This window comes from Chroicocephalus ridibundus, unplaced genomic scaffold, assembly GCF_963924245.1.
Source record: "Chroicocephalus ridibundus unplaced genomic scaffold, bChrRid1.1 SCAFFOLD_274, whole genome shotgun sequence".
In the NCBI taxonomy this organism is placed as follows: domain Eukaryota; kingdom Metazoa; phylum Chordata; class Aves; order Charadriiformes; family Laridae; genus Chroicocephalus; species Chroicocephalus ridibundus.
The window spans coordinates 4,692-9,224 of NW_026961262.1; positions in this window are offsets into that span (position 1 = coordinate 4,692).

A 4,533-nucleotide genomic window follows, 5' to 3' on the forward strand; every position below is an offset into this window, starting at 1 on the left:
AAAAGGAAGCCTTGAGACGTTGTCTCCTTGAGTAGAATCGGTGGGGAGAGATGCTAGAATAAGCCAGGAGTTGCAAACTAAGCCAAAAGTCGAACAGAGCGTGCGCGAAGACCCAGTTCAGCCGGCGGACACGGTGAGGAAGACTATGGACGACCACCAGAGGACCCTGGAAGACCCCCCCAACGGACATGGATGCACACGCATCAAGGGCATTTGCATATATTAATGAGTTCTAGGTGGTAATTAAGAATATGTTAACCATTTCTGGGAAAGGTAATGGATACGCCTATGCTGATTGCCCAGAACCTTCGTAGTTGAGCATCTTGGCCGCGGGCACCAGGCGGAGCGATCCCCTGCAATGACGTACGCTTGCTTTCTAACGCTCCAAAATCGAGTCTTGGGAGAGTCCTTAATCGCCGGCCTAGGGTATCACTGTCAGCCCTCATCGGCCTCTCCCCGTCCCTCCCCTTTCCCTCCGGTTCATGTTTTTCGCTCCCCTGCACCTCCCCCCCTCTCTGTTACAGTGCTCTCCCCCCGTCCCTCCTTTTCTTGTCTCCAAGCTCCTCTCTGTCGTCCTACCTCCGCCTTTCCTTTCCTCGTCACCCTTCTTTCCTGCCCCTTGGGCCTCCTTTTTGTCTCTCTCCATCTCTCCTGCAAAGGAGGCCACCGCCCGGTGACTGTGACCACCCCGGGAGGGCAGCGGGCCAGTCGTCCCGCAGAGAGGCCCTGGGCTCCGTGTGCAGCCCCCGCTGTGCGGTGAGGTCCTCGTCCTCCTCCCGGCTGGCCACGGCCGTCTTCTCCGGAGGTACCCCGTGTGCCGCAGGGTGCTGACGACGGCTTCTGCCTGGGGGAGGAACCGTCACTATGCGGACCTGCAGAAAGCAGTCGCTTTCCTCCCCGCGCTCCTTGCCGACAGCCAACGACAGCAACGACACCACTCAGACTGTCCAGGGAGTGCTGCGATTTGCGGATATCTCAGGTGGGGGGAGCAGGGAGGAGCAGCCATGGGGGGACACACCAGGCCCTTTGGAGCCCCTCAGAGTGGCCGTCTTGTCGCTGCCGAGGTCTCTGCTGGGATGCCCACAGAGAGTGGGATGGGTGACCTTGGGCGGTCCATCACGGCTGCCATCAGCGCGGGAGCCGGCACAGGAAGGCGTCCGCTACGGGCTCTCGGGACGGGCAGCGCGGAAACGGCTGCCAGGTCTTTTGGCCCACGTGGGCATTCACCGATTTGTGGGCATCCCTCTTCCTGGTTTCACTGCGTTGACCGAGAAATTCGCGTGGAGGAGCGGCACGGACAGGGGCACCGATGAGCTGGCGCGAACGCTCAACGTGTACCTGCGTGACGTTTTGGAGGGTAAGAGCCACGCCGCAACCCGGAGAGCGTCTTCGATGGGGAGAGGCTGTGGGCGGCTGGGAGAGGATGTCAGGGGACTCCACGCGCCCCGCCGTGCCTGCGCTTGTGGAATTTGGATCATGAGGTGAAGTCTCTGTGCTCAAAGAGCAATTAAGGCTGAATTAAGGCTGGCTTTGCTCTCCCTTGTGCCACCCAGGGGGGTGACGGCTTGTCTGGCCGTCACAGGGTACATAAATAACAGGGGGAGTCTCGTGGAGCCGGGACAGCCCTGCTTTTCGTCAGCAGAGACAGTAAAATCGAGAGAACGGAGAAAATGACTGTTAAATGGGGGAGAGAAGAAACTTGGTACCTGACGGAGCAGTCAAGGGGCTGCGTTCTTTTCCCCCACCCCAGGCCGGGACGCCATGCTGGGTAACGCTGCGCCTTCTGCCCTCTGGGGAACGTTTACCCACCGGGTTGTTGTCCTATCGTTCTTTTTCCTAGCAATATTAACCCTTAAGTAATTAGTGCCATCGCGGTTGGTGAACTCACCAACGGCAACCTCGAATCTGCGACTGTCGCTCCCAATAAAATAACTGATTTTGATTATTTGTGAATCCGATTCAGCAAAAGCCCTTCGGTGGGACTCCGATAGCAAATCGGTGAAACTCCCGGGACTCTGACAGACGAATATCAGAACTACAGTCCCCTTAACGCGACAGCGCTACGAGCAGCGCTTGGAGGTGGGGGAGCGGAGGCACTCGGGGCGACGCTGGGTGGGAATTTCCCTCCAGCGCAAAGCTGGCGGGCTCCGAGACCGACCCGTATGGTCTTCGAACAACCCATCGCAAACAGCCGTGCCTGCCTGAGCTCTGGCCGCCCCTCGCAGCGGGGGGAAGCGCACCGTGCCCCGGGGAGCCCTGCCGGGACGCAGCCGGGAGCTCCCTTCTCCGCCTGCCCGCTACCACCTACCGCTCTCCGCCTGTGAAGGGGGGGCTGGCCCCTCGGTAGGGTCTCGCCCATCTCCTGACACCTCTGGGGTTTCTCAGCCACTTCAGGACGTTGTCGCCCACCAGCTCGTCCAACAGGGAATTCACGTGGGTCCCGAGGCCGGTGGGAAGGACGTGCGACAGGAGCTGGGTGGTAAAACACCGGCCCGATGATGGCCGCAAACTTCACGACCATCCGCCTCAGCGGTCGCCTCCGATCCAGCTGAGCCGGTGGCATCTCAGCTGAGAAGCAGCAACACGTCGAGAAGAAGCTGGAGAGGCTGGAAACTTTCAACCCACGAGACGGGGCAGACCTTGGCCTCCTCTCCTCGGGACTGCACCTGCCGGGCAACCGCCACCCCAGGGTAGGCATCTTCAAACTGGCTCCGCTCCTGGTGAAATCGCGGGCCCCGAGGCCTGGGGAAAAGCCAAAGGCTCCGCCACCGAGGGCGGGGAGGGCAGGACCCAGCAGGTTACGGGCATCCCACGACGAGCCCTGCCAGATCTGGAGCAGGTTTTTGCCCAACAGCGCACACGAGGAACTTTCCCCACCTCACAGGTGGACTCAGAGAGCCCCACAACACTTGCCTTAACTCGGCCAGACAATGCCCTTCCTTTATTCCTTCCTTTTTTTTTTTTCGTTTGGACAAAGCCACTTAACAGCAGGAATACTTTGGTGTGATGTCTCTTCGCAGCTCGTAACAAATGTCTATGGCCATGGAGGAGGGACGCCCATCGAAAGCTCCCCCATCCAGCTCCCCTGGCTACAGGAGGATTTCCATGCCGATCTGCAGAAAGAAAAACAAAAAAACCAAGAAGGATTTGGTTGGGATTAAGTGCCTTGAGACCGGCGTTAGCCGGGCAACTTAAAAAGGAAACGGCAACGAAGAAGCTGCGTTCAAAGTTTCTTGGCGGAGCCCTCCCAAAAATGTTCTGCCTTCGCACCAGCTTTCCCCACGCAGTCCTTCCGTCAGCACTTCCCGACTCCCCAGGGGACGAGGGAATGCCCCGGGGCAGAAAGCGGCAGCAGCATCGCCGCCTCCCATGGCCAGGGAAATCGCCGGCACTAACGCAAGACGTGGCCTCAGTCCTGGCTCCTGACTGAGCTATAATTGGGAATTTTTGTTTTCCAGGTGCCTCATTATAGGCATCTTGTGCTGCTCGAGAGACGCCCCAGCCCAGGTTTCCAGCTGGTGGCAGAGCCCCCCCGAGGGGAAGGGGCCAGCCCTGGGTCTGGGCGCTTTGGGCCTTTTTTTGGGGTGAATAGAAGGGTGTCTCTGTGTGTGGGTGTCTCAGGGGGTGACGGTGTCATTTGGGGCACCCCGATGTCATCGGGGCAGCGATGACGCAGCGGAGGAGCAGGTGAGTGGGGGATGGGGAGGTTACGTGAGGGTCTCCCAAAAGAGGTTGTTCACAGCCCCAAAACACCCGAAAATTCTTGGGATGCATTAAGAAAGTGTGAAAAGCTGTAACTACGGCCGTGAGGCATCGAAATAGAGAACAATCTCTCATTTATATATGAGAAATACATATATCGGGAAATAATATTAATTTATGCATGTAAAATAAGTTCAAACTAAAAACCTCTCTCTCTAAGGGTGCCGGGCAGTTGCCGGGTGTCCATCTCCACGGCTCCGTCGCCTTCCAGGACACCGGAAGTGCCCCCTCAGTCCTCCGACGCGCGTCTCGGTGGCACTTTAGTCCTCCAGGACCCCTCAGTCCTCCGACGCGCGTCTCTATGGTACTTTAGCCCTCCAGGAGCCCGGAAGTGCCTCCTCAGTCCTCCGACGGGCGTCTCTATGGCACTTCAGTCCTCCAGGAGCCCCTCAGTCCTCCGACGCGCGTCTCTATGGTACTTTAGCCCTCCAGGAGCCCGGAAGTGCCTCCTCAGTCCTCCGACGCGCGTCTCTATGGCACTTCAGTCCTCCAGGAGCCCCTCAGTCCTCCGACGCGCGTTTCCGTGGCACTTTAGTCCCCCCAGGACCCTGTAAATGCTCATCAGTCATCTGGAAATCGTGTGCTTCCATCACTCTTCCAAAACCACAAAACACGATTAACAGGTAACCACGAAAATATCTGAACATCGCGAAAACAAAGCGACCCCTGCAGAGCTGTCTTCTCCACAGCAACAACTAGACAAAACTCAAGCAAAAGTGGTAAGAGAATCACCAGAGAGCAGTCCCAAATGGAAATAAAAAGGCAGGGGCA